The sequence below is a fragment of the Lepus europaeus genome, chromosome 20 (genome assembly GCF_033115175.1).
Source record: "Lepus europaeus isolate LE1 chromosome 20, mLepTim1.pri, whole genome shotgun sequence".
NCBI lineage: Eukaryota > Metazoa > Chordata > Mammalia > Lagomorpha > Leporidae > Lepus > Lepus europaeus.
In genome coordinates, this window is record NC_084846.1 from 33589008 (window position 1) to 33615281 (window position 26274).

Sequence of the window (26274 nt, forward strand, 5' to 3'; positions counted from 1 at the left end):
TGCTCAGTGACTGTCTCTAAAACTTTAGTGGGCTTGGCCCCATTCCTAGACTCTCTGATTCAGTAGGTTTAGGGTGGGGCCTGAGAGTGTGCATTTCTAGCAAATTTCCAGATGTTTCTGTGCTCTCTTCTGTGACTCCCCTTCCCATTTTGCCTTGAGATGTGATATAAGCTCATAGAACTCTGATGATAGACATTGGTGTTTGCCTACTGAAAGAGGGTATTTTCAAAGTAGGAAATATTTGTGTTTAGGTTTTTTTTTGTTTGTTTGTTCTGTGAGCTCAATTTAGTCATCTGTTGATGGAAGTAATTATGCCTACTTCCAAAAATTACAGTAAAGCTTAAGTAAAGTAGTGAGTGCTTGGACTAGTCCAGGTCCTGTCCTAAGCACTTTAAAAAAAAAAATAAAAGATTTATTTTTTTATTTGAAAGGCAGTTAGAACGAGAGGGAGAGAAGAGAGGATCACTTTCCAAATGACCACACTGGTCAGGGCTGGGCCATACTAAAACCAATAGCCTTGAACTTCATCTGGGTTTCCCACATGAGTGGAAGGGACCTAAGCATTTGGACCATTTTCTGCTGCTTTCCCAGACCCATTAACAGGGAGCTCAATGGGAAATGGAGCAGCTGGACTGGAACCAGCATTCATATGGGAAGCTGGTGTTACAGGTGTGGCTTAACCCACTGGGCTGCAGCACTAGCCCCTGTTGTAAGCACTTCTACAAATATTTTTCTGTATGGATGCCCTTTTGTCCCAGCACTATTTATGAACCCCAGATTTGTAGGGTCACCTTTACCATAAAATAAACGTTTGCCACTTCAGAAGCCTGGACTCTTAGATCCCTCCACACCAGTGGTCCTGGCAGTATGGTATCAGAGTAGCATAGCAGCAGCATCTGGAACTTTCTGCATTGATAATCGGGCTCACCCCAGATCAGCCAAAGACTTGGAAGTAGAGAGGGGCAGCCACAGTCTGTTTTAATCCTCCCCTTCCCTTAGGAACCCTAACCACCTAGAAATTACGAGTTCAGACTGTAAAATTAACAGGAACTCTGTTTGTGGTTTAATTCTCAGTAGTCATTTTTCTACCCCTTCCCAACCACCTTGAATTGATTTTTCTTGAAATTGCCTGGATGGCAGTGGTAAAGGAGAGGAGGGTTATTTCTAGTTTACTCTGAATAGTGGAATCAAGGCCTTTCGGAAGACATCCTAGCTCAAGGCAAAAATCTGTTCTTGTTTATTTTATCTGTTTGGGCTTCCAACTTCCTCTCATTTACTGGCTTAAGAATTTGTAGCTTTCTTGCTAGTTTATTAATATTTTTAAGACATTTTTTAAAAACCTTGGCTTTTGAGTTGTTTTTATTAGGATGGTGGACCCAAATTCCTATTCCACTCTATTCCTGAATAGCTTTCTGTATTATTGAATTCAGTAGATTTTCCAGGTTGCTTTCTAGGGAAGTGTAAACTGAAGTAGTAACATGATAGCACTTTGAGCTTGTCAGATTGGCAGAAAATAAAGTACTAACATATCATTGAATTTGATACAGGTTGTAAATGATATTGGTATAAATGTAAATTGTTCCAGTCTTTTAAGAAACTTAAAAACTGTGTGCAGCAAAAAATAGTCTTGATGTAAGGGGAATAGGTGGGGGAAAGTATATTTACAGCAAAGGTACTTGGCCATTGCTTTCATTGTTTGGTGGTAGTACTGGGAGAAAATATGGATAGATATTGCCAGCTTTTATGTTTAGTGTCTGTGTTGGGCCTTGTTTGAACACTGAGGATAGTTGGATTTAGGGATCATTCATAATAGGCTTGGGAGAAATTTGGGAGAAATCTGATTGATGAAAATATTATGATTTTTTTCTTTGCTAATACACCAAAAAGTAATAGGAAATTAAAGAGGACTGGGTGAATTTTTTTAAGGATTTATTTGAAAATCAGAATTAGAGAGAGAGAAGAGACAGAGATCTCTCTGGCTCACCTCCTAGTTGGCGCCAACTGCCAGGGCTGGGCCAGGCTGAAGCCAGGAACCAGGAACTTCTGGATTTCCCCATGTGGGTTATTTTATTCAATTTTACTATTAAAAATTGAATGTGTTTTATCCAAAATGGCTTGGGACCAGAATTGTTTTGGATTTTGGATTTAAAAAAACACTGGGAATATTTGCATACACATAATGAGGTATCTTGGGGATGGGACCCAAGTCTAAACATGACATTCATTTGTGTTGCATATGCACCTTATACAAATAGTCTGAAGATAATTTTGTACAGTATTTTTGGTATGCCTGTGTTTTGACAGTGCCCTGTCACATCAGGTCAGGTGTGGAATTTTCCACTTAGGAAATCACGTTGATATTCAAAGAGTTTGAGGTTTGGAGCATTTTGGGTTTGTTGCTCAACCTATATCTCTGTTCTTGAGGCTGTTGATACATCTGTTGTATCTGTGATGGAGATACTGTCTAAAAATATGCTCAGCTCTCTTCAGTGATGACACAATGGAGATAACCATGAAAACCAGCAAATACTGTAAATCAGTATCGTTGCTGTAACAAAAACGTGAGATAGCTACTTAGGAAGAAAAAGGAGGCTTTTTGAGCTCAGTTTGGAAGTTCCCGTGACCGTGTCACGTCAGATGGATGCAATGGTGATAGCAGGTGCAGGAGGAAGTGATTACCTAAGGACAGACCAAAGACTTGCTGAGGCAGGCTCAGGTTTCTGTAACAGCTCTTGTGAGAACTACCTAGGAATTGCAGGAGGGCTATCTTGATTCTTTCTTAGGGTAGGGTGCCTAGTGACCTCCCAACACTACCACACTGGGAATTGAGCCCCCAGCACAGGGACCCTTGCACTCACCACATCCAAACCATAGTGGTTTTGATTTTTTGGATCTATAGTTAAGCCTTTGTAACTTTGACCAAATCATTTAAACTCTGTAAGCCTCATGTTCCTCAATATTGAAGTGAAGATGATGATAGTACTACATACAGTGGTTTTGAAAACTAGATGAGGTGATATATTATTTGCCGTAGTGTTTGGCTATTAGTAACATGCTCTCCATATGGGAGCTAACATCCTTAATACCAAATTATGTATAAGTTGCTTAAAAGGTAGGTATGAGAGTTACTAGTAAGTAAAGGAATACATAAATAATGAAAGCAAACGAAGCAAAGGAAGAGTATGTGTAAGGTGGGCTAAGTATTGTCACCTTCATTTGTTCAGAGTAATGGTTAAATACCAACCATACCAACAAATAATAAGACTATTTCTTTATTACTGAAATACTAAACCACTACTTCAGTTATGTAGATAGATTATGGGTAAACATAGATGTTTTTCTTAAAATATTTTGTAGTCCAATTGCTAGAGAATAGAATTTGGATAATGAAGGGATTCTTAGTTCTTTTAGTAGTATAAGTTGCATATTAGCCTCTTAGCCATGTTTAAAATTTCACAATTCCCTTTTTTGCCTTCTCAAATCTGTTCTTTGGAATAGCTGTTAAGTCATTCAATGTCCACATAATAAAATGGAGTAGGAGGCAGAAAAAGGAGTGTTGATAATCCACCTCTCATTATTACTAGAAAGTTGTATTTATTTGCTGTTTTGTTCTAGGTGCCTAGATTTGATACTGTGTTGCCACTTTTTATCCCTAGTATTGATTGGGTTTTCCCTCTTTTTTCTACTCTGCTACCTCTATTCCTTCTGGAACCAGTAGTATAATGGTAAGTATATAAATAAAATTTACAAAGTTTTTGACCTAGTGAGGATTTTTTTTACCCTCACCTGTTTTGGTGAAAACTTTGTAGACTCCAGATGGTTTCTGTGGTTTCCCAGGTTTTCATTGTTGCTTTGTTTGTGTGTAGATTGGTAAAATTTTAGTTTTGAGGTACTCCTGTCCTTGCATGCTGTGTCAGATGGCATCCATTGTTTGTGTGTTTCATTGTCATGTTTATCTTGGAGCTTGCATTCTCCCTTTTCCCTTCTTTTCTGCTTTCTCTCTTCTAGTGGAGGGGGCAGATGGGTGGGAAGGAGAAAAGACCTGTTTCACACATGCACTGCTTTTATTTTTTGCCAGGTTTTTGCCAGCTACATCTCTGTAAGACGTTTGCTCTGTACACATTACAAACATAATTGCTGTTATCTTTGAGCAGAATTATAGATTGAATCCACCATTAAATGATACTTTTTTAATTGAAACCAATTTCACTCTGTTAAATTTTCTATCAAAATCTGTGTTGTGTAATTTCTTGTTTCTACTTTTAAGATTTTTGAGCTTTTAAAAGTATTTCTAAGAGATATGTTTTTAGGATTTATCAAAGCAAAATCTGTTACGCTGTTGCCTTAAAACTTTGTATTTTAATTTAATGAAATGTGATTTACCACCCATGCCTAATATTTCATTTTTAAAACATAGTTTATGAATTATTTAATTGGTTAAAAGCAATGAGGCTGAGAGCTCGTTGTGGCACAGCTGTTTGTGGTGCTGGCATCCTATATTGGAGTACCAGTTTGAGTCCTGGGTACTCCATCTGATCCAGCTTCCTGCTGATGTTCCTGGAAACAGCAGATGTTAACTCAAGTCCTTGGGCCCCTGCAACCCATGTGGGAGACCAGGGAGTTCCTGGCTCCTTGCTTTGACCAGGCCAAGACTTGGCTGTTGCAGCTATTTGGGTAGTGAACCAGAGAATGGAAGATACTCCTGTCCCTCACCTTTCCCTCTCTCTCTGCTGCTCTGTCTTAAATATAAAACAGATAAATCCCTTTTGAGGCTAGATTTTGAATACTAAAATTCAGTTAACTTTGGGAAGCCTCTTTCATGAAGTTATACCATCAAAGAAAATGTCTTAATGTTATTTTTTTGTGAAATAAAAGAAATTGCTTAAAAGAGCAGACAGGTACAAAATGGATACTGATGCAGTTCTTACCAGTGCATACAAGTAGAACGTTGCCAGCATCCCAGAGACACTTCGCTGTATCTGGTTATAAAACTCTTTATTCTTTAAGTAGTCGTAATCTATATGAGTGGTTTCTCTCCTTTGTTTTGTTATTTATGTATGCATTTTTAAAGAATCTTTAATTTGGCTGGCTTGTTATAAGTGGAATCATTGTTTTTTGTTTTGAGTCTTGCTTCTTTCCCTCAGTATTATGTGTGTGAAATTCATTTGCATTATGTGCCACTGTAGTTAATTTTCATTACTACGTAGTATAGAATATGTAATACTGTAGTCTGCTCTGTCAATATATCAGAATTTATTTAATTATTCCATTGTTTGGTTTTTACTTCCATTTTGCTACTGTGAATGCTGCTACCGGGTGAATATTGTGTTAGTGTGAATTCTACACATGTGTACAGATCTCTTTTGTGTGGTCCTAAGGTCCTTGCATTGGTGTTGTCACCTGTGTGAACCTACTAGACATGCAGATCCCTGGGCCCTAGGCTCAGTCAGTATCTCTGGGAAGCTGAGTCATGTTCTGTAGATGAGTCTGTTCACAGTTGAGAAAATCTGAGAACCATGGCTGTGGAAGATGCACAGGCCTAGAAGTAGAATTGTTGAATCTTAGATTACATACCTTTATCAGCTTCTTCCTTTTTATAAATTTTTTTCTAAAATTTGAGAGGCAGGCAGACACTCCCTAGATACGCACAATGGCTAGGGCTGGTGTGAGGCTGAAGCTGTGAGTGGGGAACTCAATCCATGTCTCCCAAATGGGTGGCAGGGATCCAGTTACTTGAGCTGTCACCACCACCTCCCAGAGTGTACGTTAGCAGGGAACTGGAAGAGCTGGGGTGAGTGGGTATCCAGCCTAGGTGCTGACGCTGATACAGGACCTCTGTGTCTGAACACCTGGCCAAAGGCTCCTTTGTTGTACCTTCATTCAGCTTCAGGTGGTTAACGGGTTTCCACTGTTTTCTCAGTTTTCACTTAGCGCTTGGAGGCATTTGAGAGTCTATTTCTCTGCATCCTCTGTAATGATAAAAATGATAAATATTGTCAATGGTTTTCTTAAATTAGAATTTGTTTTGTGAGTTCTTTTTTTTTTTTTTTTTTTTGCCAGGCAGAGTTAGAGAGAGAGAGAGAGAGAAAGGTTTTCCTTCCATTGGTTCACCCCCCAAATGGCTGCTACAGCCAGCGCGCTGCGCCTATCCGAAGCCAGGAGCCAGGTGCTTCTCCTGGTCTCCCATGTGGGTGCAGGGCCCAAGGACCTGGGCCATCCTCCACTGCCTTCCCGGGCCACAGCAGAGAGCTGTACTGGAAGAGGAGCAACCGGGACAGAACCTGGCGCCCTGACTGGGACTAGAACCCGGGGTGCCGGCACCACAGGAGGAGGATTAGATTAGTTTAGTGAGCCGCGGGGCCAGCTTGTAAGTTCATTTTTAACTACAGTTGAATTTTGGCTTTTCAGATTGACTGAAAAATGGATTTCTTAGATTTACTGAGGAGTTTCTAAAGAATATTATAAAAATTTTCATATGTACATGAAAGTAGAAATACTATTATGAACCAACAAACCTCCCCATTATCTATATTCAGTAGTTGATTATAGTTGGCCATATTTGTTTTGTCTATCTCTTTTCTCTAAATTACTTTAAGAATAAATAAAAATCTGTGATATGTCATTTCATCCCTGCTTGCTTTAAGCTTGTTTAAAATGCTGTACACTTTATATGATGATAATGTCATTTGCTGAGGATGTGTTTTATTTAAAAAATTTAGAGAGGCTTCAATCCAGGTTTTGCTGTTAGGAATAAATAAAATTTTTAGAGTGCTTAGAAATGTGTCACTTCTTTGATAAAACTCATTGTGTGTTATGATCATGTCCTGGTTAATGACTACAGTAGATAGCTAATACATTATTCCTAGAAACAGCTCTTGGAAAACCCAGGCATACAGTCTTTCACTTTACCTCTGCTGCTGGCTTGCTTTTTACTTGTACCAAGTTTAGTACCTTTTTTTTTTTTTTTTAAAGATTCATTTATTCACTTGAAAAGCAGAGTTAGAGATTTTGCATCTGCTGGATCACTTCCATTAATGGCTACAATGGCCAACCCAAAGCCAGGAGCCAAGAACTTCATCCTGATGTTCATGTGGGTGGCAGGAGCCCAAGCACTTGGGCCATTTTCTGCTGCTTTCTCAGGCACATTAGCAGGGAGCTGGATCAGAAGTGGAGCAGCTGGGACTTGAACTGGTACTCACATGGGATGCTGGCATTGCAGGTGGCAGCTTAACCCACAGTCACAATGCTGGCCTCAAGTTCAGTACCCTTAATTGGCACATCCCCATCTAAACTTGCAGCAGAATTAAGAACACAGAATTTTATAATCAAGTAGTATTTTTAAGTGGATCTACTGTGTTGGACATTGTTAGGTAAAAATGGAAATATAGGAAGCCTTCAGGGTAGGTAGAAAAGCAAAAATCTAATAATTTGTATTAAACAGTATGGAAGGGTGCTTAGTAATTTGGTGGCTTTTGCATTTTGGTTATTCAATTAAATACTAAATCATGCTGATCAGGAAATACAGGTATGTAGTATGTGTTAATATAAAAATGTAAGTTAGGGGTTGGAAAGGAATGAGGCTACAGTTGGGAGAGAACAGATGATACAAGACTTTGTATAATGAATAAAACGTATGTGTTTTTTTAAAAGATTTATTTATTTATTTTAAAGTCAGAGTTACAGAGAGGGAGGGAGAGACAGAGATCTTGTATCCATTGGTTCATTCCCCAGATGGCTACAATGACTGTGGCTGGGCCATGCCAAAGCCAGGAGCCAGAACCTTCATCCAGGTCCCATACATGGGTGGCAGGGGGCCAAGTACATGGGCCGTTTTTCACTGCTTTCTCCAGGCTGTTAGCAGCCAGCTGGACTGGAAGTGGAGCAGCTGGGACTTGAATCAGTGCCCATATGGATGCCAGCGACACAAGCGGTGGCTTTGCCCGCTAAGCCACAGTGCTGACCCCTGTTGTGTGTATTTTAAACAGTGGAGTGATAAGATCAAATTTGTGTTTTGAGGATAACCTGTAAGATCAGTTTTGGAGAGAGGGAGGGCAAGGGCAGGTATGTGTAGAAGTTCCTGAGGTAGTGCAGGAGAGAGCGGTAGTCGCTACCATGGGGAATAAAAGGTGGTGGTGGTTAGATGTTGGGTGGAGATGGATGTCTATAGAAGTGGTTGAATTTGACAGATACTCAGGAGGTGAAAATCTACCAGGTTGGTGAGAGCTAGAGATTAAACAGGTGTGGCTACTGAGAAGCAGTGATAATACTGGCCTGACTGGTGTGTCATCGTTTTTTTTTCTTAACTCTTTGATAGACTAAACTTTTTAATCAAGCTCACTAGCAGTCAACAAATGGAATTTTTGTCATAAGCAAGCTTTTTCAAATGGGTTTTCAAATCCTCTTGCCCCTTTTAAATGTATGTATTTAAGAGACAGAGAAACAGTGACACAGAGATCTCCCATCTATTGTTTTCTCTCCAAATGCCAGCAATTACTGGGACTGGGTCTTGCAGAAGCCAGGAGCTGGGTACTCGTTCCGGATCTTCCATGTGAGTGGCAGAGACCCAACCACTTGAGTCATCACCTGCAACCTCCCAGGGGCAGCATTGGCAGGATACTGGAACTGGACACTGAAGCTAAAACTTGAACCCTGGCACTCCAGTATGGGACCAAAGCATCTTAACTACTAGACCAAACATCTGCCCCCTAGTTCTCCTGTTGAAACAGATATTCAGATATTTTGAACAGTTTTTAATGACTTTTATCAGGAGTCAGCAAACTTCTAGGAAAGGGATAGATAGTAAATATGTTAGGCTTTGCAGACCTTTTAATTTCTTTGCCTCTTTGTAATGTGAAGTGAGCTATAGACAATCTATAAATGAATGTATGTGTTCCAATAAAGCTGTACTAGTGGGCGCTGTAGTTTTAATTTGTCACAGTTTTTTTTTTTTAAGATGTATTTATTTATTTGAAAGCCAGAGTTATAGAGGCAAAAAGAGACAGATGGACACACACACATACACACACACATCACACAGAGAAAGATCTATCCACTGATTTACTCCCCAAATGGCTGCAATAGCCAGGGCCAGGCCAGGCTGAAGCCAGAAGCCTGGAACTCCATCCAAGTTTTCCACATGGATGGCAGAGGCCCCAGCACTTAGGCTGTTGTCCGCTGCTTTCTCAGGTGAGTTAGCAGGGACCTGGATTGGAAGTGGAACATCTAGGACTTGAACTGGCGCTTGTATTGGATGCTTGTGTTGCAGGCTGCTTAACACACTGGGCCATGATGCTGACTCCGTGAAACTTTCTTGTGTTTAAAAATATTTTTTTTTCCCAACCATTTAAAATGTGGGAAATGTTCTTGATTCAAGGACTCTACAAAAACAGGCAATGTGGGCAGGTGGTGCATTAGACAATTGGACCCAGTCTTTACCAACTCCAGAATTAGTCCATCTGTTATGGCTTTATAAGAAACTTAAGATCGGGGCCGGCGCTGTGGTGGATTAAAGCCTTGGCCTGAAGCACCGGCATCCCATATGGGCACCGGTTCGAGTCTCAGCTGCTCCTCTTCCGATCTAGCTCTCTGCTGTGGCCTGGGAAAGCAGTGGAAGATGTACCAAATCCTTGGACTCCTGCAGCCATGTGGGAAGACTTGGAGGAAGCTCCTGCCCCTGGCTTCAGACTGATGCAGCTCCAACCGTCGAGGCCATCTGGGGAGTGAACCAGTGGATGGAAGACCTCTCTCTCTGCCTCTCCTCTCTCTCTCTCTGTAACTGTTTCAAATAGAATAAAATAAATATTTTTTAAAAAGAGGAACTTTTAAGATAAGTAGGCTGTTTTAAATATTAATTCCTTTCATTCCCAAGGAGTCATAGTCCTTAAGTTTATAATGCTATATTTGATTCTTCCATTTGCCAGTTTAGGGGACCCAAGAGACAGGAATACACATAGAACTAAGGGACTACCAGCAAACCCAGTATAGATACGGGAATATTTAATACAGAGAGAATTCCCCAAAGAACAGTATCTTTAAGAAGGTAATTAACACATTCCAAAGAGAAGTAGTTCCAGAGGTGAGCCACTGGCGGAAAGAAAGCATCTGTCAGACAACAAATGTGCCGAGAAAGTAGAAGGAAGGTAGAGTTGGGTTCCAGTGCAGTAGCAGGTTGCTTGATCTGGAGGAGTTGGTATACCTTCTGTTAAACTGGAAAACTCTTGTAGAACCAGCCCTGCAGTTCTAACTCAGTTTTTGAAATGATAAATCACAGTTTAAATTATGTATGAATTGTATTAGGAAATTGTGGCAGCATTGTTTCAGTGTAAATAGTAGTACCTGAGGTTTTATTTGTGTAAACAATATGGTTACTGTCAGTAGCCAACTCTGCAGTTAGAACTGAACTTTTAATTATGATACTAAGCTGTTAATGTGGATTTAGCCTTCATGGTTACCTGTTCATTTGTCATGGTACCTCTAAAAAATTAAATTATTGACAGTAACAGAGAGCACTTTTAACCAAATACATATAAGATTGTGAGGCGTCAATGCCAAAAGGGTACTAAAGAAAAAATCTTATCTGGGCAAGCATTTAAAGATGCTCGCATACCACGTTGGAGTACTTCAGTTTGATGAATGCCTCTGGCTCCTATTCTAGCTTCTGGGAGGCAACTGGTGATGGTTCAGGTAATTGCCACCTACTTGGGAGACTTGGATGGAGTTCTTGGCTCTCAGTTTTGAGGAATGAAGAGGCAGATGGGAAAACTCACATTCTCCCCCATCCCTGATATATATATCTGCCTCTCAAATATATACATGAAAAATTTTAAAGCCCTATCAAATGCTAGGGACATTTGCATTTGATTAAATATCTTAAAAACACTGTTTTGGTAAAGAATGTAGTGTTTGTGATAAATTTATGTGAAATACACACGAAACACTGAATGGAAATTTATGGTCAGTGGGAAATCTCTGTCTACAACATCAAAACCAAGTAACTTTCAGCTAAAAACAATTCTTTTAAATTTTAAAACTATTTGAGAGGTAGAGTTACAGAGAGAAAGGTCCCCATCCACTGGTTCACTCCCTAATGGCCAGAGCTAGATCTCTCCAGAGCCAGGAGCCAGGAGCTTCTTCCTGGTCTCCCATATGATGCAGGGGCCCAAGCACTTGGGCCTTCTTCTTCCACTTTCCCAGGCCATAGCAGAGAGCTGGATCAGAAGAGGAACAGATGGGACACAAACAGGCGCCCATATGGGATGCCAGCACCTCAGGCAGAAGCATAGCCCACTACACCATAGCGCCAGCTGTGAAGAGGAAGAGAAAGAGAGCAAGTATGTTCCCATCCCCTGGTTCACTTCCCACATTCCTGTACTAGCCTGGGGTGGGCCAAGCTGAAATTGGGAGTTAGAAACCCAATCTGGGTCTCCTAGGTGGGTAGCAGGAACCCAACCACTTGAGCCATCACTTATTGCCTCCTAGGGTCTGCATTTGCAGGAAGCTGGAATCCAGAGTGGAGCCAGGACTTGAACTCAGGTCCTCTGATTTGGGACACAGTTGTCTTAACCTCTAGGCCCAATGCCACCACTTGGTAATTTTTTAAAAGATTTATTTATTTATTTGAAAGGCAGAGTTAGAGACAGGCAGAGAGAGAGGTCTTCCATTGCTGATTCACTCCCCAGATGGCCGCAATAGCTGGGGCACCAATTCGGAGCCAGGAGCCAGGAGCTTCTTCCAGGTCTCCCATGCGGGTGCAGGGGCCCAAGGACTTGGGCCATCTTCTACTGCTTTTCCAGGCCATAGCAGAGAGCTGGATCGGAAGTGGAGCAGCTGGGACATGAGTCGGCGCCCATATGGAATGGTGGCACTGTGGGTGGCTGCTTTACCTGCTGCACCACAGCACCAGCCCCCACTTAGTAATACTTTTTGAAATCGTGGTTATTATTTAAAGTTTTAACTTTTATTACTTTTATCTTCTCACTTGCTTAATTAGTATGATAATATAGGGAGAAAGACTTATTTACAACTAGGATGCCCAGTGTTTTTTTTTTTTTCAATCCTTTTTTAAAAAGTCTGAGATACTTTTCATTGGGAAATCCAACCATAGAAGTGGGACAAGATTATTTTTGTTCTTTCCTGTGTTTTCATACATGCCTGTACAATTCTAACAGCAATGCTTTTGCCACTTGTACTTCTTGTTGGTCTTCAAGCCTGCTGAGCTGGGTTTTTTGTTCATTTGCTTATTTAAGTAGCTGTTCTTGGAGGATCCTTTCTTCATCTTTACATCATGAGTGAGTGGATCATTAAGATTTATTTGAGGAGCCAGTGCTGTGGCGTAGTGGGTAAAGCTGCCGCCTGCAGTGCCAGCATCCCATATGGGCACTGGTTCAAGTCCTGGCTGCTCCACTTCCAATCCAGCTCTCTGTTGTGGACTGGGAAGGCAGTAGAAGATGGCCCAAGTCCTTGGGCCCCTGCACCTACGTGGGAGACCTGGAAGAAGCTTCTGGCTTTTGGCTTTGGATCAGCGCAGCTCTGGCTGTTGCAGCCAATTGGGGAGTGAACCATTGGATGGAAAACCTCTCTCTCCCTACTTCTCCTCTCTTTAACTCTGACTTTCAAATAAATAAATAAATCTTAAAAAAAAAAAAAAAAGTAAGTCCTCTAAGAATAACTTAGTTTCTCATTTCACTCCCTGCTCTTTTGAAGTGCGTATGCTCATGGTTTTCTACCATCCAAGGAGAATTTATACTGGGATTGTTTATCAGAAGAATGTGCCTCATTATGTTGCCTTTCCAGGCCTCATGTCCTGTGGTTGAGTGGAGTGTGAAAATATTTAGATGCATATTTTGTGTGGAACAGCAGTAGAAGGCACCGACTATTACCTACCAAATAACTAGTGCAGATTTATGTTGAGAAAGTAACAGTGGGGTTAGCTGGGTTAAGCCACCATCTGCACTGCTGGCATCCCATATAGGCCCTGGTTTGAGTCCTGGTTGCTCCACTTTCGATCCAGCTTCCTAGTAGTGTGCCTGAGAGAGCAGCAGAAGATGGCCCGAGGGCTTGGGTTCCTGCACCCCCATAGGAAACCCAGAATAAGCTACTGGCTCCAGGCTTCAGATTGGTCCAGCTTCAGCTGTTGTGGCTGTTTGGGGAATGAACTAGTAGATGCAAGATCTCTGTCTCTGTTTCTCTCTTTTTGTAACTACCTTTCAAATAAATAAATCTTGAAAAAAAGAAAATAACAGACCTTGTGGTTTCTGCCTCTTCAGCTTGTGGTTGCCACCTCACCTTCTCCTATTTGATAGAAATTTAAGTTTTATTTGTTTGTTTTGCCTCTGATTCAGGTTACATCCTGGTAGTTGGCAGAATAAAGTCTCCCTAGTGTGTGTGTGGGGGGGAGCATGGTGAGCCATTGCTTTAAAAAATTTCATTCAATTGTTCAGAGCTACCTTTTAAAAAATTACTTAGAAAAAGAGAAAGATCCATCTCCACTGGCTCACTCCCCGGATGCCCACAACAGCTGGGTCTGGGCCAGGGCCAGGGCTGAAGCCAAGAGCCAGGAACATGCAGGTATCCCACATGGGTGGTCTCCAGTCATTGTGCTGTCCCTCTGCCTCCTAGGATCTGCATTACTGGGAACTTGGAGTCATGGAGACAGTGTAGTGAACCCCCTGTACTCAGGTGTAGGCTGTGGGCCTCTGACCCAGTAGGCCAGGTGGCTTCTCTCAGAGCTACTTTTTGATTACAAAGGGGAGAATTGTGGAGAGGAGAAAAAGAACTCAAATTTGGTCAAGAAGGAAGACCTATGTGTTCATTGATTCCATGAATGCTTAATTGAATATCTACTTTGCGTTAGTATAGTTCTGTGAAATAGATATTTTGATATGAGACATGAAGATCTATTTTTGAAAACCTTCCTTATGTTGTTGAATTCAGGAAAATTTTTTAAGAAGTTTTTATTTGGAAGTCTCAAAAATGTTGAATTGGTAGTTTCATTAAGACTACAACTGTTTCTATATTTCTTTAATAAGTTTTTAAAAATTTATTTATTTATTTGAAAGGCAGAGTTACATAAAGAAGGAGAGGCAGAGAGAGAGAGAGGAGTTGGCCTTCCATCTGCTGGTTCACTCTTCAGTTGGCTGCAGCAGTTGGAGCTGCACCAATCTAAATCCAGGAGCCTGGAGCTTCTTCCGGGTCTCCCACGTGGGTGCAGGGGCCCAAGGACTTGGGCCATCTTCTGCTGCTTTCCTAGGCCATAACAGAGAGCTGGATCGGAAGTGGAGCACCCGGGACCCATATGGGATGCTGGCACTGCAAGCACTGGCTTTACTCGCTACGCCACAGTGCCCCTGTAATAAGTTTTAAGTCTAATGAATTTGTTGCCTGGTTACTATACATTAAAACTACTAATTTTGCTTTTATTTTCTTTAAAGAGACTAAAGAAAGAGTTTCTTTAGTTTCAGTAGTTTTTGAAAAAGGTACACACGGTAAGATTACACATATAGGAATGATATTTATGTATATCCTATAATATGATAGAAATTATTTATAAGCCTTATGAGCAAAACCTAGAATAAAACAACCAATTGACAACTATAAAGTATGCGGCCTTATTCCCAAGTTGAACCAGAGTTCATTATTAGTCTTTGTCATAATATTTTATGTAACTGAAGAGAATTGGAAATGGGTGTTTAGAAACATCGATTTTTCATAGAGTTTTGCTTTAAGCCAATGAATGTAAATAGTAATGGCGGTGGTTAGAGTTCATGGTAACGATACTCTGAAGTAGGTAACATTTTTATCTCTTCATCTGACTCAGTAATCTACACACCATGGGAAACTAATGCATTGCTCTTGTTAGACTTAGCTCCGCAGGCTAGTGGGTGTTAGGTAGCTTTGTAGTGTCTTGGTGAGAAGCTGTGCCTGAAAGGTGCGTTTCTCTATCTAGTGTGTGCATTCCCACAGCAGGCGCTATTACTTCTCCCCCACACACTCCACTGAGAGAAAATCCCCAGAGCAGAGGCTATTGTCCCATTGATAAAAAGTAAACACATAGACTGACTACCACTGGGTTCCTTGGATATGTAGTTAAGTTTCTAAAATTACCCCTAAGATCAGAGACCTTGGCAGTGAAGCATCTTCCTCCTATTCTGGAATGAGCTTGTTTTTCACGTCATTGAAGCAGTGAGAGCTCCTTCACCTTTGTGTCTCTGGTGGTCATTCTGTGCCCTGCTTCGCGGCCACTTTGAGGTTCCTCGTGGCAGAGAGTGTTCAGGGTACAGTACTAGATTTTACAAGTCCCATTTCTGTTAGTGAAACCCATGGGTCCTTGTTCTGTTATTGGCTTACTTTCACAGTTTTATTATAAATCAAGACCACCTTGTTGGTAATGCCACGTGGATTTCAGTTAGTTTTCCGTGGACCTGACTTGTCCCAGGCTACTGTACTTGAGTTTCTCTGTGTTTTTGAATAGCCATTTGTTACTGCTCCTATCATCAGGTATTCGATAAGAGCAGTTGTGTCTCCTGTTTGACATTCTTCTGTAAGATGGGTACATTTTTAATGCACTCGTGCAAATTCAGGAGAGACGTTGTTATATTATTTGTTCGTTTTTCCAGGGAAATAACCAGGCTGCTCAGGGTGACCTTTATTTTCTAGTCAAGTTGTAATTTTCATTATCAGGCACACATAAATTACAGTGACAGGCACGCATTCTCTGTCAGTTTGGCACACCATTAAGATCATTTGTAGTTACTGTAATCTGTAGGATTTGCAAGTTATGTATATTTAAAGTATCTGGACAACAAACAAGCAAGGGTATAGGATGAGAAATAAAGCTAAAGGGATGTTTTTGGGGGCGGGAGGTGAGGGAGACAAAGTTGATTGAAAGTTGATTGATAGGCTAGAAGACAATAAAAGGATATGAGTACTAAGTAAGAAACAAAAGCAAAAAGCTGGTCATCTTTGCAGTGCTATTTTTAAGATTGTGAACATGCTAAAGGCATAAAAATGTATGCATGCTGTTCTTGAATTTTATAACTTAAACATTGCATGTAAAATTATTTCCAATTGGGCAAGGAGGAATTATTTGATCTTCAATACTTATTCTCTTCTGGGTTTCTGAATTGTTTTCCAAATATGGGAAGTACATTTGTTAGAGATTGTCCAGAGTTTGCTCCTGGTGTAATTTTTTATATGGTTTCATGGTACATAGACCTTTTGTGATGGTTGTAGCTTTTTTTATCTATAAGGTATTTTAATCTGCCTGCTCATGAGGTGTGGGCTGCAGTTCTGGCTGCATGTCGACTAGTTTCAGGACTGGGCAGGAATTTTACCACCCCAAGTTTCCTCATATATAAAGGTAGATTAAAGTTGTGCCCCACCCCCACCCCTGCCGGCCCCCTTAAGGACCACTTACATTCTCGTAGAGTTGAGTCTGAATGTTGTGGGAATAATTACAGTGAACATGGCATGGAAAAGTAGCTGTTTTTTGGCAACACTGGGGGAGTTGCTAGGTGTATAGTATAATGCCTTTTAAAATGTCTAATACCATTAAAATTTCTTTTCTGTGTTTGTCTTTATGAGGGACTAAAAGAAGGAAAGGAAATTACTTAAAAATACAAGGAAACCTTTAGTGCATATTTAAAGAATCATTGTAGGACATTTAATGAGTCATTTCAGCATGTTGATACTAATGTGAAGAAATTTTGAGTACCTTTCATTTATTCAAATATGATTCATAATAGGCATACAAGTTGGCATTAGGACTACCAAAATAGATCATAATTTTTATGCTTCACTCATTTCCTCTTTGGCTTCCCATTAAAAATAGTAGTTTTAACCAAAAAATGCCTGAAAAAAGAGTAAAGTAAAAGGATTGTCAACAAATGGGTAGGTACAAGGGAATTATGAGTTTTCCTAATGCACTTAAAATACAATTCTGACATAAACTAAGCTTTTAAAGCACATCTGTGCCAGTTGGTATTACTGATACTAATTTTGTGTGTTCATTAAGGACTGCTTTTAATGGATTATTAGAGAATTAGGTAATGTAGATGGTAGCCTGGCTGAACAAGGTTGGCATGTATTCTACTTTGTTTTGGAATGTATTCTTCTGTATTGTGTTAGGATATTTGCTATTCTGCCATTTGAATTTTGCTAAGGTATAGTTTAACCCTGTCATTTTTTTTTAAAGATTTATTTATTTTTATTTGAAAGAGTTACACAGAGAAAGGAGAGGCAGAGAGAGAGAGAGGTCTTCCATCTGATGGTTCACTCCCCAATTGGCTGCAATGGGCCAGAACTGTGCCAATCCGAAGCCAGGAGCTTCTTCCAGGTCTCCCACGCTGGTGTAGGGTCCTAAGGACTTGGGCCATCTTCCACTACTTTCCCAGGCCACAGCAGAGAGCTGGATTGGAAGAGGAGCAGTCGGAACTAGAACTGGTGCCCATATGGGGTGCCAGTGCTTCAGGCCAGGGCATTAACCCGCTGAGCCACAGCACCAGCCCCTAAACCTGTCATTTTTAAAAAGACCAGGTTTCACTTAGCTGCTTCTTCTCTGCCCCTTCGGCATCTTTACCGCAGTAGCAGATTTTTAAAAAAAATAACCATCATTTATTGTAACTCATGCATCTGTAGGCCAGCAGGACTTGGCTGATCTAGGCTTAGCTCCACAGGGTAACTCCCCTCCCTACAGATGCTGGGGTCAGTGATTGCTTCATTTTTCTTAAATGCATGCATTAGATTGGGCTTATACATCATCATCTTTATTTTTAATGACTTTTTTTTATTCATTTGAAAGGCTGAGATAGGGAGACACAGAGGCCTTCCATCCGCTGGTTCTCTCCTCCAAATGGCCGTAATGACTGGACCTGGACCAGACCAAAGCCAGGAGCTGGGAGCTTCCTCTAGATCTCCCACATGGGTGCAGGGCCATCCTCTACTGCCTTCCCAGGCTCACCAGCAGGGAGCTGGATTGGCAGTGGAGCCACCAGGACCTGAACTGGCACCATTTTACATGAGATGCTGGCGCTGCAGGCGTAGCTTAACCTGCTGTGCCACAGCGCTTAGCTCTGGTAGCAGAAATTTTATCTATTAAAAAGTCATGATAGTTTAGAGAAAGTAGGAGTGTGCATCTGATCCTGCTGTGGTTTTTCAGGTTAGCATGTTTTCTGGAGAAATTTTTCTTAATAGCTAGTCCATACGTATTTTCCACAAGCAAATGGGGAGTCTTCTCAGTTTAGACTCCAGACCTTCTGTTGTGTATAATGCATCACATAACCATCAGACTTCTTAGCTTATGGCTTATGGAGCTTGGTTATATTTCCCTTCTGGTGGTGGTGGTAGTGGTGTGTTAGAAGCAATTTTACCTTTAAACTGAATTGGAAGGAAAGGTGCATTGTATTCCCATAAGCAATGCTTCAAGCCCTACTAATTGCTTTGAGCCCTATTAATTGCAGTTGCAACTAGCAGTAATTAGAATTTCCCATTTTGTCTTTAATTGTGCCACTTTTGCCTCTGTTAAACTCATGCTAATGATATATTCATTTATGCATCCATTTAGATATTTATTGGATGTTAACTACAGGTCTAACTGCATGCTTGGGCAGAATGGAATATATAGAAGAATAGCATCAATTTCTGCTCCACAGATACTGTCACATTCAGGAGATGTACATGTAAGAAATGCTGCCATTGTTATAGCAAGTGAAAATTATCAATAAAAGGAATATACAAGGACATTTTGGTTTTGAGTTTTCTTAAAAAGGTTTCATTGAGATAGACTTGATCTGGGCTTGAGGGAATAGAAGTAGATTTTTGACCATGAAGAGAAAAACAGTCTTTGCTTAATCAGGAGCAGACGCAGAGAGGTGTGAAGGACATGCTTATTGGAGGGAAATACACCAGATTTGTAGGAGGATAATGATGATAGGTGGCTGAAAAGCCCCATGTGGGAAGGATGGCCTGCATGTGTGCAGTGATGTGAAAGAGCATCAAGAGCCGGCACTGGGCAGGGCCTCCAGCAGCTTAAGAACTGGAAGAGCTGAGTCCTGTCACTTTGTGTTTCTCTCCGTTTGTTCTCTAAGTGAGCAATTTAAACCAAGAGTGTGTGTCAGCCCCTTTTATTTACTACGCTTTATTTCCCTTACTGAAGATAGGAAATGGCAGCTACTGGTTTTTTGTTAGAAGAGTTCTGTATTCCTTAGTAGAGCATAGGGAGGCCACCTGCTCTAAGTCTCCTGGACACATTACTCTGTCATTCATTGTTGTCACATTCTGAGCCTGTATACCTCAGGAATACCTAAGCCTCTGATCCTTTAACTTAGAGTGCCTGGCTGAGATCACACAGCATAAATGTTTGTTTTAAGGGCAATAAAAGAAAGGGAACAAGGAGCATCGGCTTCAGGTAGAGAACATGGATAATCGGTGAAGGGGAAGGAGTAGAATATTTGGTTTATGAAAAAGGTTAAAATAGAAGAGACTGACATCTGTTCTGTCTAGCCAGCATAATGTAGTACTTGGTCATTTGTTTTTGGATGGTGATGTTGGTGAGAGGATATCTTCTTTCTCTGGTGTCTTCTTCACTGTCAAGGAGTTCTTGTAACTAAGCAAGTTGTGTTTTGATGACCACTTGGAGTGGTAGAATGACGACTTGACGTGCAAATCCTAAAGTAGCGTCTGGAGCTTTCATGTTCTGTCAGCTCCAGCAGATTCTTCTTGTAGAAGTGGTTTTTCTACCATTAAAAGCCCCTCAAATCTCACCTTTATTTTTCTTGCCAATAAATGTCTTCATCAGACTCAAGTTTAGGGTCATCTTTTTTGCTTATTATTGGTCCCTAGGAGGAAAACAGTTAGAAATACTGAGAAGGTTTGGACCACTGGAGATATAAAGAAGAACCTTTTGGCCTTAGTCATCAGCAGTGGAAAAGTATTCACATTTATTATGCTGAAGATGTTTAAAGTAGCTTTGATGTAGCAGGTATGTCTCATTTAGTTGTTGGGGAAAATTTTCCTTTAGTTGGTGGGAGTCTGGATTTTATTATTGAAGAGTACCTATTTTTTGGTCGGTACTGTTTTAAGACTAAGCGCATTGTCTGAAAATTGAGAAGGGGAAACTTGGTAAATGATAGCCATTGTTTACTAACTACCTATTGTGAGCTGGCGCCATGGCTCAACAGGCTAATCCTCCGCCTAGAGGCGCCAGCACACCGGGTTCTAGTCCCGGTTGGGGTGCCGGATTCTGTCCCGGTTGCCCCTCTTCCAGGCCAGCTCTCTGCTATGGCCCGGGAAGGCAGTGGAGGATGGCCCAAGTACTTGGGCCCTGCACCCCATGGGAGACCAGGGGAGGCACCTGGCTCCTGCATTTGGATCAGCATGGTGCGCCGGCCGCAGCGCAGCAGCCATTGGAGGGTGAACCAACCGCAAAAGGAAGACCTTTCTCTCTGTCTCTGTCTCTCACTGTCCACTCTGCCTATCAAAAAAAAAAAAAAAAAAAAAGTTGTACTACCTACCTACCTATTGTGCTTCATGCCCTTCATATACATTGTAGTCTTTATCCTCACCAGGGTGCCAATGTAAGTACTGAGAAGTCAGGCCTGGGGGCTTGCAGTGCCTTTCCCAGATCACAAAGCTCATCATGGAACTGGGATATTTGTAACCAGGTCTTTAGGACTCAAAATCCATATTTTCACTAGACTGCAAAGGCTAAAAAGTAGGTAAAAATATAAATACATAATTGCCACATTGTCTTAGTGGAAATATGTATGAAGAAATAGAAAGGGAAGGAATGATTAATTCTGCCTTGGGGTGGAGCGTTTAGAGAAAGACTTCCAGAGAAGGATGACACCTCAGCAGGATCTTGGTGATAGTCTAAGGGATTCTTAGGGACAGGTGTTTGGTGCAGTGGTTCAGATGCCCACATCTCTTTCGAAGTGCCTAGCTTAGGTTCTAGCTCTGCTCCCAGCTTTGGCTTGACCCAGACCCAACTGTTGCAAGCATTTGGGAATGAACACCTTTCTCTCTAGAAATATATAAATAAATACAGCTCTTTAGGGTAGAAGAGGGAAGAGAGATGACACTGGTTTCGTTTTTGCTGTATATGCTTAAAAGAGAAGATGATAATCAGGCTCATCACTGCTGTTGACTGCCAGTATACCGACAGGATCACGCTGCTCCCATCCCAGTGTTAGGTCAGTCCCATTTTCATATTGTGAACATTTGTAATATTTGTATACTGTGTTGTAGAGATAATCTCTACAGTATTTACATTCATTCATTCTTTTTCTTTAGATAGCATATTTTTTATTTACATATATTTCTGCAATTAAAGAGAATCATGTTGTGTGTACTATGTGTGGATATTAATATAATTAACCACAGCTTGATCATTTCTGAATTGTCTTTTGATTCAACTCTGGTTGAATCTTGAGTCCTTGAATATTTGCAGATACAGACTTCTTGAGCTCCCTTCCCCCCGCCCCCCCTCCTTGGATGAGTTCTGAAGAACTCTGTATTTATTCTGCCCTGTGTCACACAAGTAACATCTGTTATTCTGTGGACACTTCCTAGACTTTCTTCCCTCCTTCCTTTCCTTCTGTCTTCTACTCTCCTCTTCCAGCCTGGATTAGTCACTTCTGGACCTGTCACAGTTACTGTATGTGGACTTCCCTTCAAATTTGTTTCCAAGAGGAATTTGGTTTTGTTTCCTTGTTTTGGTGAAGTGGAAGTTTCTTGAGACTGTATAAGAAGGCAGGTTTTGATGCCTTGTGTGTCTGGGAAAAAATATCAAGTGTGAATATGTAATACTCTGGTTATGTACTCTAAGTGAAATAAGTTTTCTTTCAGAATTTTGGTATAAATGTTACATTGGTTTTATAGCTTCAAGTGCTGTTGAGCAGAAAAATGCCATTCTGATTCTGAAATACAGTTGATTCTAGACTCTCCAAAGATATTAATATCATGAAAGATGAAAGAAAGTCCAGGAAGATATTTTGATGTTTCACTTTGCTCTTTTCTTCATTTTGGAAAACTTGTAGCCTTTATTCTCTATCCTGAATGCCCTGTTATCTCAGAGTAACAGACCTTGGTGTAACTATTTCTTTTTTTCCTTTTTTTTTTTTTTTTGACAGGCAGAGTGGACAGTGAGAGAGAGAGAGACAGAGAGAAAGGTCTTCCTTCCGCTGGTTCACCCTCCAATGGCTGCCGCGGCCGGCGCATCGCGCTGATCCAAAGCCAGGAGCCAGGTGCTTCTCCTGGTCTCCCATGCAGGTGCAGGGCCCAAGCACTTGGGTCATCCTCCACTGTACTCCCGGGTCACAGCAGAGAGCTAGACAGGCGCCCCAACTGGGACTGGGACTAGAACCCGGTGTGCCGGCGCCGCAGGCGGAGGATTAGCCTATTGAGCCGCGGCGCCGGCCGTAACTATTTCTTTTAACTTATTTTACTTATGTTCTTCCAGTCAATGTACTCGTGAACTTCAGTTTGGGAAAATATATTGTTTCTTTGATAGTTTCTAATGTTTTCTGAATTCTGTGTTTATAATTGGTTGGATATTAGACCACCTGGAATGATCCTCTGATTTTTATTATCTATTTTATTTGACTTGTGGTTTTACTTCTTGGGAGATTTAAAAGGCTGTGTAGAGTAATGGTTAAGGAGTTAGGTTTCTAGAGCCAGAATTCTGGTTTTGTCAGTTTCTAGCTGTACAACCTTATTATACAAGTTAAATTCAAAAGATGTAAATACGTACACGTTAATTCATCCAATGTGCTGAGATAGTTTCTTGATACATAGTAGATGTTAATTTTCTTATTTAACATCATTATTACTTCAAGTTAATATCCCAACTGGCTATTTGAACTTTTAATTTCTACCAAATTTTATTTTTTAAGAGTTTTCTTCTGGTTTGCTGTCTCTGTCTGATAGCCTCCTGTTTTTGTTTGATGGATGCAGTATCATCTTTAGTTACCGGGATAATTGAGGACATTTGGAAAAAGCCTCTAACATAGAAGATGGAAACCAAAACAAATAAGTAGAAACAAAATCAGATAAATAAAAAGAACAAAAATTCCAAATAGAAATCTTTTTAGTAATTAATGATAAGATTTGTGATAATTATAGAATGGCAGAGGTTGTGTTGAAATTTTCTTGTTTCCTGCATTGACTTTTATCATAGTCTCTGTGTCTGTGTTTTTTTTGTTGTTGTTGTTTTGTTTTTGTTTTTTTTTTTTTTTTTTTTTTTGACAGGCAGAGTTAGACAGTGAGAGAGAGAGAGAAAGGTCTTCCTTTTCTGTTGGTCACCCTCCTAATGGCCGCTACGTCCGGCGCGCTGCGCCGATCCAAAGCCAGGAGCTAGGGGCTTCCTCCTGGTCTCCCATGTGGGTGCAGGGCCCAAGCACTTGGGCCATCCTCCACTGCCTTCCCGGGCCACAGCAGAGAGCTGGACTGGAAGAGGAGCAACCGGGACAGAACCTGGTGCCCCGACTGGGACTAGAACCTGGGGTGCCGGCGCCGCAGGCAGAGGATTAGCGCAGTGAGCCGCAGTACCGTCTGTGTATTTGTTTTGATACCTGTCATAGATATTGGAGACTTTCTCCAGATTTGTTCATGGTTAAGTTCAAATTGGTAAGTATACTCATACATTGTGCATGTCATGTGCTCAGTGCATCACGTCCGTGATCACATAGTGTCATTTTGTCCTTTTGTGATAGTAAGTTTGAATATTTGTTTAAGGTGACATCAGCCAGTATTTTCATTGTAAAAGTACCCTTTTCTGTTAATTATGTGATCTTGGGTTGAAGCTTTCAGAATATGTCATTATCTACGTGCACTTTTGTCTTCTTTTTTAAATTTAGTATATTATAGTCTACTATATCATTACTCATTTTGATTCACAGATTGTCCAAATTTGGCCAACAGGAGCCCTTTGAAGCCGACTCATGTTTATGAGTGTGTCCGTGACCATTTCTTAGGCTTGCAAGCTATCCTGGACTCACCTTATACTTTCCTTGCTCCAAACCGTGCTCCAAACCTAGAATCAGCTATTTCTCTAACGAGTTGTGCTTTATTTTCTTGGGGGGGATGATACTCAGAGATCTGTGTGATCTTTTGGTTTGAGAGAAGAATCTATATCCGTTTGTGGAGATGGGTCTAGAGATGGAGGCTGTGTAGAGGGACTTTTTTTTTTTTTTTTAAGAGATTTATTTATTTATTTGAAAGAGTTACACACAGAGAGAATGAGAGGCAGAGAGAGAAGTCTTCCATCTGCTGGTTCATTCCCCAACTGGCCACAACGGCCGGAGCTGCACCAATCCGAAGCCAGGAGCTTCTTCCCGGTCTCCCACACAGTTGCAGGGGCTCAAGGACTTGAGTCATCCTCTACTGCTTTCCCAGGTCACAGCAGAGAGCTGGATCGGAAGTGGAGGTTCAAGCTGGGACTTGAACCTGCACCCATATGGGATGCTGGCACTGCTGGTGGCGGCTTTTCCTGCTACGCCACAGCGCCAGCCCTGGGACCCTTTTGATATATAGATTTTTAATGATTCCCATTTGCTTTCTTGCCCATTGCCCTGCCTGGTGTCCTCCGTTCTGAACCTTCTCTGGTTCTTTTTCCACAGCAAACCTCCATTTGCTCTAGTGGCAGTTGTGTGACAGTACGTCACGGACTGGGGCTCTGGGGCTGGTTTTTCTTCAGTCTGAATCCATCTTGACTTGAGTCTCACACATCACCATTGTCTTGGGCATCCATGGAATTGTAGGTTCCTAAGTCCTGTGAGTATTAGTGTTTTCTTCTCATTAGCTGCTGCTGCCTCTCAAACTCTTCTTTATGTCATTTTTATTTTTTTATTTTAGTGGGAGAGAGAAGTGCCTCTGTTTAATTCACTTTATTTAACTAGAAAACCGTGTGGTTCCTTATTCATAATGTATGTTTTTCTTCTTGGGCTGTGCTTTGTGGGGAGTTGAGTGGCACTCAGCTTTTTAGGTCACAGTGTTGCACTGTGTTTGAGGATTCTAGGTTTGAGGATGCTAGGACTCAGGTGATTCTGCTTAGTGGCTACAAAATTGGCTGGTTCCCTCTTGTATACCCTATTTAACTTTAGGGATGCAAGTTTTTTAAATTCCAAGGAAATTTGATACTGAAACCTGGCTTCGCTTGAAATTTCTTGATCTTCCTGGTTAGTCAAATTTTACTGTTTGGGCTAGTCTGTATTTGGTGATTATAGTCATCTGTAGTTTCATTTTGGATGAATCATCTTTCCTTTTTCATTTTGGTAGTTTTCAAGAAATTGAAGTAAACATGCTTTTATTCCTTTATTTTAAAATGCATTTGATACAGTTTGAAAGATAAGCATTCAAAATCATATATTTCATTTAGGAAGTTCTATACCTGGGTAAGTCACCCTGCCAAAACCTTCCTGCCAATCCTTGTCAAGTTCTCCAAGAGTTGTGATTCTAGTCTGACTCATTTGATTGCAGTGAGTTTTGCGTCCCAGCCAAGGGAGGACTGTCCCTGTGTGAGTACACCTGTGCAGGGCTGGAGACCAGCCAAAGCCAGGCTCAGTGCTTCTGCTGCTCTCCACACATCTGCTTCCTGCTTTGTGAACCACTTTCCTGTGCTTGCCGTGCTGTGGTTTCTCTGCTAAGTTCAGCTTACACCTGAGCCATCATAGATGCGCCAGTCTCTTTACCAACATTAGGACCATTGTGCTTCTGCTTTTACTAACTAGCCAGTCTAGTCTGCTGCTGTTTCTTAGTCATATTTTCAAGAAAAACTGATTGGCCTAGCACATCTTTGTGTTCCACTTTTGCTTTGTACCTAGCCTGGGTCAGGTGTCCAGCAGTGTTCAAACTGCTGTGGAAGGGGGCAGGGGAGCAACGGTGGGGTCCAGGGAAACCAGGCACTCCTGTAGATGAGCACGGGCTGAGCAGCAAGGGAGCCAGGGGTGGACGGCTCCCTTCTGTGAGAGGGCTGCAGAGAGTGCATTACAAAGTCATCTGTCCTCGGCTATGCCAGTTTACTTTCAGTGGAGTACTTCATGCAGATACTTAATACTGCAGATTGAACATTGCTGGAAACGAGCTAAAGTGTCAAAATTAACTGCAGAATCTGCCCTGGTTTGATGCTGTTTTCTATGTGCGTTGTGACTTAAGTAGCCTGGTGTGGCAGAGACTGCTAAAGTAGATATTAGGATCTTAGATTCTAGACCTGTGTTTGCTGTTGGGAAAGGCTTTACATTCCTCATAAGATACAATTTTTGAAAGACTGATGAAGTAGAATAG

At 41.2% G+C, this 26274-nt stretch overlaps 1 protein-coding gene across 2 annotated transcripts in view; it reads left to right on the forward strand.

Annotated features, from left to right (window-relative positions):
- ZNRF2 (zinc and ring finger 2) overlaps nucleotides 1-26274 on the forward strand; it is an 89994-nt gene that overhangs the window by 15591 nt on the left and 48129 nt on the right. The gene's annotated exons all lie outside the window — the stretch shown is intronic.